This window comes from Pinus tabuliformis, chromosome Q (assembly GCF_031772625.1).
Source record: "Pinus tabuliformis cultivar Carrire ecotype Pingquan chromosome Q, CPIR1, whole genome shotgun sequence".
Lineage (NCBI taxonomy): Eukaryota > Viridiplantae > Streptophyta > Pinopsida > Pinales > Pinaceae > Pinus > Pinus tabuliformis.
Window position 1 is genome coordinate 52,917,080 of NC_142296.1, and position 15,116 is coordinate 52,932,195.

The 15,116-nt window shown below is 38.9% G+C and overlaps 1 pseudogene; it reads right to left on the bottom strand.

The window, feature by feature from the left end:
* Positions 1-10,944, bottom strand: part of LOC149218264 (uncharacterized) — a 32,316-nt pseudogene extending 21,372 nt beyond the window's left edge.
* Between the last annotated feature and the right edge of the window lie 4,172 nt (positions 10,945-15,116).

The following is a 15,116-nucleotide window of genomic DNA, read 5'->3' on the forward strand; positions in this document are numbered from 1 at the left end:
GAAAATATATCGGCCTGCGAGCCTAGTTCGGCGGTTGTGCCACCTCTCCCTATCTCTTCTACTTTTGAAAACATTTCTTCTTCAGATGATGAAAGTGAGGATGACAATCCTCCCCCACCATCTCAGGATCTTCCTTCAGCTCCTCAGCTTCCAAAATGGGTTCATGCTACTCGAGATGCAGCAGGTGATCTTGCCGATGATCCTACAGATCAGCGACGTACACGTTCTCAGTTCGAGAGAGCCTCTTCTTTACTGGCTCAAGCTCCAGTAAATTATGATCCTGACACCTTTGCAGAGGCTTCAGGCCATCCAGATTGGGAAGCAGCTATGAATGAAGAATATCATTCATTATTGGCAAATGATACATGGGATCTTGTTCCTCTACCAAAGGGACGAAAACTTGTCAGATGCAAATGGGTTTACAGAACCAAGTATGGACCAGATGGGAAAGTTGATAAACATAAAGCTCGTCTTGTTGCTAAAGGTTTTTCACAGGTTGAAGGCATTGACTACACCGAAACCTTCTCCCATGTTGCCAAAATGAACTCTATCCACCTTGTTCTTTCCCTTGCTGCCTCTTTCAAATGGGAAGTCCATCAGATGGATGTTAAATCTGCCTTCTTGCATGGGGACTTGCATGAAGAAATCTATATGGAACAACCCATTGGCTTCATACAAACAGACTCCAGCCTTGTATGTCGACTTAAGAAATCCCTTTATGGTCTCAAGCAAGCTCCTCGGGCTTGGTATGACAAAATGGATAGCTTTCTTTTAGAATCTGGCTTTTCTAGGTGTCATTCTGACAATATTGTCTACACCAAGAAAGTGGGCAACTCTCTTATCATCCTTGTTCTTTATGTTGATGATCTTATCCTTACTGTTAGTGATCCCAACCTTATAAACCATGTGAACTCTAGCCTTAAAAGGAAATTTGAAATGACAGACTTAGGACACTTACACTATTTTCTCGGTCTTCAAGTCTTGCAATCCAAGGAGGGTAGTTCCCTTTCCCAGTCCAAGTATGCTTGTGATATTCTAGGTCATTTTCACATGGAAGACTGTAAGCCAGCCCCTTCTCCCTTTCAGTCTGGAGTCAAAATTTCAGTCACTTGTACTTCTCCTGAAGTTGATGCTACATTATACTGTCAACTTGTAGGAAAACTCTTGTATCTAACTCATACTCGTCCTGACCTTTCCTTTGTTGTTGGCCTTGTTGCTCGGTTCATGCAAAACCCCCGTGAAAGTCATTGGAAAGCAGCTAAAAGAATGCTTCGTTATGTTCGAGGTACAGTTCAGTTTGGGATTCATTACAGTGCCGAAGCATCTCCTCTATTGGTTGGTTTCACTGATTCCGATTGGGCTGGTGACCCTGATGATCGGAAGTCTACTGCCGGTTATGTGTTCACTCTTGGTTCAGGACCTATTACATGGGCTTGTAAGAAACAAGCTGCCATTTCTCTTTCATCAGCAGAAGCAGAGTATCGTGGTGCCGTAGAAGCTAGTAAGGAAGCCTTGTGGCTTCGTCAGATCCTGTCAGAGTTTGGCTTTCAGCAGCAACATCCGACTACACTTTGGTGTGATAATCAAAGTGCCATTCAACTATGCAAAGATCCAGTCCAACATCAGCGCAACAAACACATTGAACTGCACATGCACTTCATCAGAAAGCTCATTCACGACCATGTTCTTGAAGTGCAATATTTTTCAACAGATGATCAAGTTGCAGACATCTTCACAAAGGCTCTCACAGAGGCGAAGTTCACTAAACTTCGATTTATGGTTGGAGTTCAGGAAGTTGTCACTAAGGGGGGATAGGCTCTAGTGCCTCCTTCCTTCTCCTATTGTGTCATATTTGTAAATCCTTCAATCCTATCCCAAGTTGTTCTTAAGGGGGGATGTTAGGATATTCCGACACATATGAAATAGTTAAGTACAACTTGGTCTAGTGTAGAGTTAGGTATAGAGTTAGGTAAAGTGTGTTTCTTTACCGTTGTACATTTTGTAACTTACAATCCGACGGTCACGATATGTAGTGATCCGACGGTTCATTCTCTCCTCGGTATTACCGACACTTGATCCGTGGCTTGACACCCGATTGGTCCATGAATTCTATTTAAAGCGCATGGAGGTTCATTTGTAGGGTAATCCATGCATGAGCGAAACATATGTAAATTTTCATTCTTTTGTTAATAAATTGCCTGAAGTGGCCGCGTTGGCTCAGGCCGTGGACTATTTTCCTCTTTGAGGGTTTTAACCACGTCAAAATACTGGTGTATTGATCTGCGATCTGGTTGTGAGCGGTGTCCTTTTGGTGTTCTGTCTGAGGAACTTACCCTGTAAATTCCTACAGGTTGTACAAGAGGAAATCGATTGCTTCCTTCTCCATTAAAGATAAGTACCCTATTTTTTTCTCTTTTGTTAGATACGTAATTGGCTTACATTGATTTTATTTTACAGAAAGTCGAGGAAGAAGTAGCTCCGAGAGGGAGCTGATTGAAGGAGTCAAATGCAAATCTCTTTTGGACATGGAATCCTACAATAATACAAGAAATATCTAGGTATTTCACACGATAAGGTATGCAAGTCATTAATGTGTGATGAATACAAAAATGCTAAATCAACCTATGACCCAATGCAATGTAAGTAGCATATCATGTGAATGTATGTATTTATAAAAATTTTGGTTTCTAGATGCTATAGTCTAAAACGAAGTAAGTTTCTTCATAATGATGACGAGATACAATGTGGATTATTCTAAAAAAGTAACCTTGTCAATTATAAGTATAGTTATTCTATAACAATAACTTTATACATGATAACCCTTTGTATACAACAAAATTGTAATGTTGGAATTGACAGGTATGTGAATAACAACTTGCAACAACTCTAGCATCATAGCGATAACTCTTATATGACAAATGATTTTGATAAATGACCTCAGTGAAATCTAAGGTAGCATGAAAGTAACCTGACTATTACATAACTGAGTTAACATGATCTATGACAGTATGAAGCTTGTATACTCCTGGGCAAGTTTGTAAGGAACATGCAGATTGGGCAAGCTTGTACTATTTTATCTCTGTGACTTTTACTTACTGTGGTTTGGATGAATTTGTATGGAAAACAACCATTATGGTATGAACGAGATTCATGGTATTACATTATGTGGATCTCACTCATATATGTATACTTTATCATATATTTTCGCTCTTATATATGTTAATGATTCAATTTTTGGTGATCCATATATGTAATCTTTGTCACAACAATAACCTTGGTGTATGTAAGCCTTGCTGTAATAATGACATGTGACACTTCTGACCATAATTTCCTTTGACATTCGGTAGTTCTCTTACTCCTATATTACAGTGTTACCTTCAAGTCTTGATGGCAGTAAGACATGAACTATAACCCGAAATGTATTACGACAGTAACATAAATTAGTAACATGTGATAGTATCCTATATATGTGATGCATAATAGTAAACAATGACAGTAACTTGAATCTAGATATTAGTGAAAGATGAAAAATATATTTGGGAATACCTTAGGGTTTTTTAGGCGAATGAAAAGAAGACTCATGATTGAGAATCAAAGCATGTATTCTAGATTTGAATTTATGAACATAAGATATAGATGAAGGTATATGTTGAACCCTCCCAACTAGTATAGTAAAGGACTTCCTTGTTTATGAAAGTGCACTATCTAGATTTGGTTAGGTCCTTGATGGAAATGATTTGATATTGTATGGAGGATCTCTTGTTACTTGTATGACATTAATCCTTGATGAATGATTTATGACGCATAATAGCTTATGAGGGCCTGTCATGACTATAGTGTATATATTCATGAGTACCTAATATAGTTTGACTCTGTGATTTGACAATTTTGTTGACGTATGATAGTAAGATGTAAGACAGGTTGATGTATTGATTAATGGTTGAAGAGACTTCCCATTTAGAGGGAGAGATCGTTGATGATAACCCAACTTCTATTATTAGTGTAATAATTGAAGCTACCTCAGAGATTTTTGAGGTGGATGAATAAGAAACCCTTTAATTTCAAATTGAAACAAGCCTTGATGAACTTGGATTAATGGACATCTAATGGTGTTAAAAGTCTGTCTTTGTAAATTGATTTTATGAGCTAATCATTCTTTGATGACAGGTCTAATTCAGGATCCACCACTCATATAGAAGTGTTTTTGTGATATGTTGATATTATTGTTAGATTTGGTGGCTCGCGTTATAAGTAATTAGCTAGATGGATTCTTGAATGTACTATGAGCTAGACAAAGTATGATCATATAGTTGGGACAAAGACAACTTCATAGATTAAGAATGTTGTTGAATGAAACAAGCTTAGGTTTGTGGTTACTACCTCCTTTCACATAAAGGAGAAAAGAAGAATATGGTATTCCTTTATTTATGTTATATATTTTCTCTAATGTTTGATGTCCTATATGAATAGGAAAACAAAGAACTGTTGCTCTTAAGCAGTGTGATTAAACTCTTAAGTGTGTTGTTTGAGCAGGTATCGGATATGAGAATTTTGATATGATTATGATCTTCATAGAGCAGCATGGACTAATGGATGTAACCCTCCTGGGTAGGGGTCTAGGCTGATAGAGAACATCGAGCACTACTCTTTCCATTTTGGTTGAGCTCCCAGGGTGGGGAATGGAGTTGGTGGGTTCCTGGAGATGAGATACCTCTAACTGATAGGGTGTGTAGAGATCTGGGATCTCCCCTAGTCAGAGTATGCCCTTGTTAGTGTCATGCCCACTCAGTGGGATGACCTCCCCATCCAGCCAATGGGATGAGGGACTTAGGAATGTAGTATACCTAGGGGGATAGTATGGGGTAAAGAGAGAGGTACCCAAGGGAATAATGTAATAATAGGATGGGCCATAGTTAAGAAATAAAGTGGTTAACCCGCATCATGTAAGGGACCACAAGTAGTTATCAATAATGTGATAATCCCATGGTATTAGATGTATGGTATTGAGAGACCCATGGCAATGACCCATGGTATTGTCTGTATGAAGCCTATATAGAGGCTAGAGACTCCCCAAGGAGAGATGTCAAGGAATATTGTATTGGCAAGCATATGGCTTGTGGACTATTCTCCTTCCTTAAGGAGTGATTGTATGGTGTTACCCTACCTCAAGGGTTTGATATTAATAAAGATATGAAGTTTATATATTTTGATCTTGTGTTGGCTCTTAGGTTTAATTGCAGTTATTGGGTATATTTGCATCATTTCATATAATTGCAGGTCAGATATATTATAGATAGAGTGTTATCCCTACCCCTTATAGTAGGCGGATAGCGCCTCGGCTAGTGGATGCATGTGTTCTACTATCTGACTCTCAAGGATCAAGATGGGAAGATCAGGGAGAATAGGGTAGAGTGTGATCCCTATGCATTAGGGTAGGTTTGATCTTGCCCATTGTCTTTGGATACAAGGTGGAAGCAAAGGGCTCCCCTGTGGTGATTCTTCTTCTTTGGATTCAAAAGTGTTCAATGCAAGATGAGCAGGGATGAAGACAAGACATGGGAAGATTAACAAAAGAAAAATGGGATGGTTGTGATCCTTGATTGGATTCGGGGTGGTAGCATTGGCTCCCCGATGATGAGTTTCTCGGGTTGTAGCATTGGCTCCCTGCCAACAGATGTTCTAGGTTGAGCAGGGCTCCTCGATATAGTTCCAAGTTGAGCAAGACTCCCTAATGTTGTCTCATTAGGGGATTTTTGAGGTCTAAAATGGGCCTCCTAAGGAAATTATAAAATAATAGTGGAAATAATAAAATAAGATTAGATTACATCATCAAATTTTAGAGGAAAAAAAGACAATACTATTTTTTCAACTTATCTCCGTATGGTTTTACTCAAATTTTGAGTAGAAACACTCGTTGGATGCAGAATTTGATTCCTCGTCCAAGGAGTACCCATGTTGCATACTTTCAATGGACCTTGCTATAAGAAAAATGAGAAATACATGAAAAACATGATTGCAACCATGTTTTTTCATGCATTTCTCAATTTTTGTGTAGTAGGGTCCATCGAAAGTATGCAACATGGGTACTATTTGGATGAGGAATTAAGTTTTTCATCCAAAGAGTACTCCTACTCGAAATTTGAGTAAAAAATTAGGGAGATAAGTTGAAGATACGAGTTGAAAAAATAGTTTTATTATTTTATTATTTTTTAATCTTTGTACTTTTTTACTCAAAAAATGGTGAACCATCCCCCATGGTTGACATCATTATCTTGAATCCTATTGGTTCTTATAAAGTTTATTTTGGTTGTACATTTTTCCTAGGAGGCCCATTTTAGACCTCAAAAATCCCCTAATGTGGATTGAGATAATCTCTCTGATTTTGTTATAGGTTTAGTTGGGCTCCCCTATGATGATTCTTCTTCTTCTTCTAATAGATCAAGATTGTTCATTTGATGATCAAAGGAATTGTATTATGTTGAGATATGATGAGATGGATATTTTGTTTATATATAGGTAAGATGGAGGTCATGTGATTTGACCCAAAGACAAGTAGAGTTTGAGGATTGATCTCCCCTACTGTTGATTTTGCATTACTCGTTTATGAGAATGCAACTGCCTACCCTCCTTATATTGTGTCATGGCATCCAAGATAATATCCTATGATGGTCACTTGCTCAAGACATTGGTTGCAGATAGAAATTCCTCCCTAGCTGAGAGGGAGTGTTAAAATTGGGCAGCCTTGTGACAAATTTCCTTGAAGAGAATCCTAGCAACCCCAAGGAAAACCCCTAAGGACCATATAAATCCCATATCTATCAAATGGAAGCAACATATATATATATATATATATATATATATATATGGCTCTTTTTTTAATGTGACATTTAAAAGTGGAAATTTGAAATTAATCCTTTCCGCCAAAAGATTCAATTTGGGTTTCCCTTCTCATGTATCTCATTCTCTATATATTGGCAATCATATTTGTTCTTAATATATATCAACTTGAGAGTTCGATCTTTGTGATTTTGGATATTCTTCCAAGGCTCGTTTTGGCTACTATCACATTATGGAATCAAGTCTCACATGGCTCAAGAAATCTTCTCACATATCTTGCTTTGTGGATGGATAACGTTCATATCTCTAATGTCTCTCGCTGTCTTTGGATGCTCACTACGTAGACTATATACTCTATCCCTATCAATGACTATGTTCTCTGTGGGCATCGTTTTGTTTGGGCATTGCACTATATGGTATCTATGTATGGTGACTCTCACTATAGGTCTCCTATAAGTACTTTCGCATGGTGTATTTACTATGGCTTCCGCTCATGTATTCACAGTATCGGGTCTCTCATTACAGTGGCATGAAATCATTACAGTAGTAGCATATTATGACATCACACAAGACTTGGACTCTCATTCAAATGACACCACAAAAGACTCTCGCTCAAATGATATCACATAGGGTTCTCGCTTAAGGATCATTTGGCATATGTTATATCTCATTGAGAGGGTCTCATTGTTTTTCTATATCTTAGTGACTGGGTCTCATTGTTTTGCTATATCTCAGTGACAGGGTCTTATTGATTTTCTATATCTCAATGATAAGGTCTCATTGCTTTACAATATCATCTCTTTGGTGTCTTCGCTCGGTATTATAGTGAGCTCATACTCTATCAATTTCTCTTCTATTATACAATGATCTATAACACATTAAGGTATGCCTTTGGTTATCAGATGCCAATTAATGTATGGTCGTAACGCTAGAAAACAACAGTACTCATGCTCCTATATTGACCTTGTTGAGAAATCTAGGGTATTCAAAGTTAACAATTTCTCTGCTTGATAATTGCTTATGATACACTTTGACTTCTTAGCCTATAATATTTTCTTCATTATGTTATTATTTTCTCTTCATCAAGACAATTACCAATATGCACAATAAAAGACAAGTGACATAGTATATAGGCTTCTTAGTCAAGGCCAAAACCTCTCACCTCTTGAGAGGAAAACTCGGTTAAAATTCTTCTTCTAGACCTTCAATTGATAAGTACCAAGACCATGAAACAAACCCTTCACTCTAGTATCCTCTCAAGAACCTTGTCACTAACCTTGATGCTATGCCTCTTCCCTTCCTCACCTTTCTTCTTGATATTGAACCTCTCTCCTCGGCTTTCTTCTAGAGAAACTCAGTCTCTATCCTTCACACTACCTTTTCTTGACTTCCTCTAGAGAATCTCAGTCTTTAGGTCTTCAATGGTCTCCTCTAGAGAAACTTGGTCTCTAGATTTCTATCTCGGCCTCCCAAAAGAATCCTTTTGCTGCCCCAAAATAAACTCCTCCATTGTCTTATCTCTGCACTTCCCAGAAGAATCCTTATCTCTACACTTCCAGAAGAAACCTTATCTTCACATTTCCATAAGAAACCCTTCCTTCGTACTTCCCAAAATAAAATCCTTCATATTGTCCAAAGAAAGTCTCTTTCATTATACCCAGAAGAAACATTTCTTGTCCTTCCTTCGCACTTCTCTTTGCATATCCTTCTTCGCACTTCTTCTTCACCCTTTCTTTGTACTTCTCTTTTACTGAAACCTTTTCGAGTTACTTACTTCAAATGGAGGCCAAGTGTGGTTATATATACACATCATACCATGTCCTTTAGGCCGACTTCTTCTAGAGAATTCCTTCATCATTATAGGTCGACTTGAAGAGGATAGATGACAAGTTCTTGGAGGATACTTTACATAGACAAGATTAACCTTTTACAAAGTGTAACATGACTTCATTACATGACAATGACTCTAACATTTTATGACTAGATGAAAAATAAATCCTAAAGACTCTCAATTGGAGTTTTGACGCAAAAACAAAATCCCTTTCTCATGAAACCCATGAAGCAAGTCAATAAAATAATTTTATTTTTTTTATTTACATCTCATTACATAAAATCATATTTATATGTCATTATGAAGACCGAACCTAGTTACACTTTTCGACACTCCTTCTTACACTTTTCGACACTCCTTCTTAACTAGGGAGGTATTCATAATGGTACCTGGACTTTCTCAATCTGAAGAATCTCGCATAAGAAGAATTCAGATCTTTAACTCATTTGTATAGCATCATATTAAACAACATTGTTACAGAGCAAGGCCTTGAATAAAAACTCCTTATATCTGCAAGATTTGGGCTCAATGCTGGCGAGACCAATGATTTATAGACACACTCATCATTATCTCTCTCGGAACATACCCCACCCAGGTTCTCTCAGGATATGTTCCATGAGGACTATTCTTATCTTGGACTCCCCAGTGCTCAAAGAATATTGGTCCTCCATGACTACTCTTTCATGGGATGCCCTATCTCATCCCCAAAGAGTGTTGGATTCCAAATGACTACACAATCCTCCATTTTGTCTTCCCAGGTGAAGACCAGAACAACATGTCTATCTCTCCCTCTCACATCGGGAGGACATATCCTAATAAAGGAATGTACTCATTCCTATCACAAAGAAATGCACTTAAGCTTCCTACTTAGTAATTTAAAATTTTCTTCCAAGTAAGAAACTTCTTTACAGGTTCCCTCTTAACTAGGGAACTACAACAACTCCTCATGTGGAACAACCAGCTACTTGAATATCTCCTCTCTTCTTCGATGCCATAAGTTTCTTTTGTCATGGAGTATTCATATTTTGGGTCACTTCATCATAGGGAATAGACCATCCATCACTTTCATCCATGAGTTAGCCATGTCATCTCCTCATTAGAAAGTGATCCATCAGGTTTCCATCTGACTTTGCTTTATGTCATATTGCTTTCTTCATGCCATATTTTCAAAAAGGTCTTATGTTCTTCAATATGGTCCTCTTGGAATTCATCCACATATCCTCCCTTTAGCATCTAATGTTAGGATATTCAGACACATAGGAAATAATTAAGTATAACTTGGTCTAGTGTATAGTTAGGTAAAGTGTGTTTCTTTAATATGTACTTTTTGTAACTTACAATCCGACGGTCACGATATTTTCTAGACATGAAGTGATCTGACGGTTCATTCTCTCCTCGGTATTACCAACACTTGATTCGTGGCTTAACACCTGATTGGTCCATGATCTCTATTTAAAGAGCATGGAGGGTCACTTGTCATGTGACCGTTCATGAGAGAAACTTATGTAATTTTTCTTTCTTTTACATTAATAAATTTCCTGAAGTGGTTGTGTTGGCTCAGGCCATGGACAGTTTCTCTCTTTGAGGGTTTTAACCACGTCAAGAATACTGATGTACTGATCTGTGATCTATTTGTGAGCAGTGTCCTTTGGTTTTCTATATAAGGAACTTACCCTATAAATTTCTACATGGTATTAGAGCTATTCGAGGGCCACATCCATTGGTGATCCAAAGTCGGTACAACTGCATCTGATTGTCGTTTCCTAGACCTACTATTTCTGACTACTCTCGGGCTGAGAATACTTCTCTATTGTGTTAGTAGCATTTGTTCCATTGAGGAACCCCTTTTGTTTCACATGAAAAGGTTTCCGGTAGCCCTAGCTACGTCATTTTTTTTTTGTAAACTGCAGAGGGACCTTTGTTTTTCTATTACTGCGAATCAAAACCACTACATGTTCGTGGTGGCCTCAACCTGCCCCAAGGGGAAACTGGGTTTATTGGCCACCTTAAATTCTTAACAGCCATCCAAAAATAGAAAGTCCTAATTCTTCTTGTCCAAGCTAAATATACTAAACAATCATAAAGACTTCTATTGTTCGGTGTCTGCGTTCTAAACTTGAAAAAGGAACTAAAGATGCCAATCTACTATCTAACAACTTCTTGAAAATAGCATATATACATATCTTCCATTATTGCGCCGCCATGCCTGTCTGCTGCTCCACTTCTTTCTTGATGTCTGGGTAGCAGTCCTTTATCTGTTGCTGTATTTCATCCATTTTTTTGTCATGCATTAACAGTGATCTGGATGTTCTTTGGAATTCCTTGAGAAAGCTCTGCCATTTCCATAGCTACTTGCTCCATTGCCTTAGCTAGCAATCTTTTCATTACCCAGTATACGTGTAGAGTCTGCTTATACAGAGTCATATGGCCTCTCGTGTTTCCTGGATCCAGGAGAAGATATTCCTAGTCTTCCATTTCAGAGTCTGATTGTCCCTGAGTTGCTTCCTCTTCCAGTTGCTGTATTATCTTTCTAATGTCCTTGTTGGTATTCTCACAATAGGCTCTCTCCGCGAACTGAATCTTTTTTCCTATAGATCTTCTGGATTTTCTAGCAGATGTAGTTGCATGTTCTTCCCGGTAGCCTCCTGCTCTTCCCCTTCCCCTTTCGCGTTGTCCCCGTCTCCCTCCTGTGCCTCCTCTATTCCTGTAATTTCCTCTGCCTCCCCGACTCTTCATGCCCGGAGCACTGCCGAAGTCACGACCTCCTTCTCACCCTTGACCTCTCCATTCGTCATCTTCCCTGGTCTCCTGCTTGTCATTCGTCCCGGGCTTTACTACCCTCCTAACCTTCTCTCGTGCCTGCTCCCCTCTGTCCTGGTCCGAATCAAACATCTCTATGTCATCCTCTGAATCTTCCTGGACAATTAAGATTTCCTCAGCCATTTCTTCTTCCGCTATTCCTTTTCCTCTCTTTTCCTGGCTGCTTCGTTCTCTATTGGCTTCACTCCCATCGTTTCTCGACCTCCTTCTTGTTGCCATTCGACCCTTACCTTCTGCACTGTCTGTTTGAATTTTCCAGCTCCTCTGTCCTCCTGTTATCTTGGTCCGATCCCTTGCCACCCTACCTCTTCGCCAATCCCGCTTTCCTTTTTTATGTCTTCGTCTCTTCCGATTTCTCGTTGCTTCCTTTGCCCATTCTACTTGCCACTTGTTACCTCCTTCACCGCCTGTGCCCTTTCGTTCTTCCTTCATACTGTCATACTCATGTTTGATTTCTGACATTCTGTCATTCCCACCTCCCTCCGTCACCACTCCATCAGCGTTCCTCCTTGAGATGCGATCTCTTCTGATGATCCCTCTATCCCTATTCATAATTACCTGACCCTCCTCTGTCCTGTCCTTCCTTCTCACCTGATTTGAATTAATTGTTCTGTACACCGTTGAAATCACCCCGATCGGGGATCTCTTACAATCATTTTTATTGGTTTGTGGATTCATCATGGTCTTGATTGATTATGGTTGCAAGTTCCTCCCATCTCGGATTATTCATTATTGTAGGCCATCTGTTATCAATTTTCGTTTCCTGTTCATTACTCCCCCAGTTGGCAAGGAAGTCTGCAGCCTTATTTCCCTTCCTTCTGACATGATTGATAATTTTATAGTCTATTCTCTTTAATAATTCCGCCAAATCTTGAACAATCCCGGCTGTCCTCCAGCTTCCAGCTATCTGCTCCCAATTTCTCCCATTATTGAGTTTCCAGAGCATCTCTACTACCACCTGTGAATCCCCTTCTATCTCCAGGTTCATGTAGCTATTCCTTACAGCTATCCTTAACCCTTGATGCACCGCCCACAGTTCTGCTTCATTGTTAGTCATTTCACCTCCCCATTCCGCATACACCCATCTGGTGTGTTTCTCACTGTCTCTAAAGATGCCCCCAAAGCCTGCATTCCCTGGGTTCCCTTTGGAGGCCCCGTCAAAATTCAACTTGATGAATTTTTCTCTAGGGTATCTGAACTGCTCTGGGCTATGAACTTGAGTACTTTGCCATCTTTCTTTCTTGGGGTATAGCATATCAAATTTCAGATTTAATTTTGTTAGGATTTGTCCTTCTTCCTAGTTTGCTTTCCAATCTTCCTCATCCCAGTCTTCGGCCAGAACCGTTTCTCTAATAGAGTTTATAATTCTTTTCCATATTCCTTCTGGTTTATTATTTTTGTCTAAGAAAATCCTTCAATATCGTTCCTTCCATAGGAGCCATATCACAAAACTCACTGTCAAATTCCAAGCTCTCTTAACCACTTTACAGAGGAATTGTTCTTTACTCCATTGAAAAATGGTCCTTTTTATGTCACTGGGGTCTCTATTTAATTTACCAAAAAGATTTCTAACCTCTTCCCATATATGCAGAGCAAACGGGCAGTTGTTCAAAATGTGTTCCTGGGTTTCATTTTTTATATTGCAGAGACTACACCTTGATGGCCCAAGGAAGCCTCTCTTTTGGATTTTATCCCATGTTAAAATTCTTTCTCTTCCAACTAGCCATGCAAATATGGCTATCTTTGGCCACCATTTGCTGTCCCAAATAGCTTTCCATTCTGTGATTTCCTCCACCCTCTCTTGATGCCTTGTCAAATAGTAGGCCTCCTTAACTGTAAAGGTTCCTTTCGTTGATTTTCCCCATCTGAGAATATCTTCCCCTGTTCCGGCTTTTATTTTTCTTGATTCTAATTCTTTTAAATATATTCCTTGCTGTTCTTGATTGATGTTTTCATCCCATTCTTCTGGATTTATCCGTATTCTCCATATTCCATCTGTCTCTCCTTCTATCCAATAGTCCCTTACATATTTTCTCTCAGCCACCCCTCTTCCCAAAATCTGGCATTCCTTCCTCCTCTTATTTCCCAGAAGGCATGGTTGTTTATAATATTCCTGTTCTGGCTTGCAAGTTCCCAAATTGTAGAGCCTTTCGGGGTCTCTTCCATTCTGAGGATTTCATCTGTTGTTGCAAGCATATTATACTTCTGGGTCCATATTTTCTTCCATAGGTCATTTCCTCCCCTCATCCACCGCCACCACATTTTTGCTCCTAGCACCTTGTTTAGCACCTCCGGGTCTCTCAATCCAAGGCCCCCTTCCTCTTTTCTTTTCATTAAACTTTTCCATGAGACCAAATCCCATTTCCTTTGTTGATTTGGTCCGCCTCAAATGAATTTTCCAAAAATTTCTTTTATTTTTGTACACGCTCCTTTGGGAGAAGCCATGATAGATAAGGGGTAAATAGGTATTGCTTGGAGGACTAACTTCAGAAGAACTATTCTGCCTGCTATATTCAGAGATATAAAAGACCAACTTGCCAATTTGTTCTTGAGTTTTTCTATAATCTTCTGCCAGTTTACCATTCTTGTGGGATTTGTATCTAACTGATTCCCCAAGTATTTTATTGGAAGTTCTCCCTGCCTGAACCCTAGCGTTCTGGTTAGATGAGTCTTGATTGAATCCATAGTGTTAAATACGAAAGTACATGATTTCTCCTTATTAACTTCCATACTTGATGCCTCCATAAACAGGTCCAAGATTCTTTTAATATTCCTTACTTCTTTTATTGAGACCTCACAGAATAGCATAATGTCATCTACAAACTGTTGATGGGTTATGGGCAGATTGTTTCCCCATAACCTTAAGCCCTTAATTCTCCTTTCCCTCAGCTCCTTTTTAAAGTATCTTCCTAGACCCTCTGCTGCCATTATGAATAAGAAAGGAGATAAAGGGTCCCCTTGCCTTATTCCTCTAGTAGCATTAAAAGTTGTCGTAGGTACCCCATTTATTAGAATTGAAAAATTAGGAGTTGATATCATGCTGTACACCCATTCTATCCATCTATTACTGAAACCGAAGGTCTCCAGGACTTTCTTGAGATATTTCCAACTCAAACGATCATAGGATTTTGACAAATCAAGCTTTATCATCATTCCTTTCTGCTTCTTCTTTTTTAGAGAGTGTATCACTTCTTGTGTTACTACTAAACCATCAAGAATTTGTCTTCCCTCTACAAATCCTATTTGTTCTGGAGAAATTAAGCTAGAGAGAAGGGGTTTTAATCTTTTTGCTATCATAGTGGCTATTATTTTTTATATTACATTACACAAGGCAATTGGGCGAAAACCCTGGGCATTTTCAGAGTTAGCATTTTTAGGGATCAGAGTAAAAAAAGTCGAGTTTATAGCTGGCCATACCTTTTGTTTCATGCGGGATTCTTCTACTACCTCCAGGATCTCCTTACCCAGAAAATGCCATCCTGCTTGATAAAACTCCACCGTGTATCCATCAGGTCCTGGTGCTTTGCCTTTATTCATACTCTTCACAATTTCTTCCACTTCCTCAAGAGTAGCTGCTCTCATCAGGGCCTTGTTCTGCTCTTCTGTTACTATTTTAGGGATTTCATTA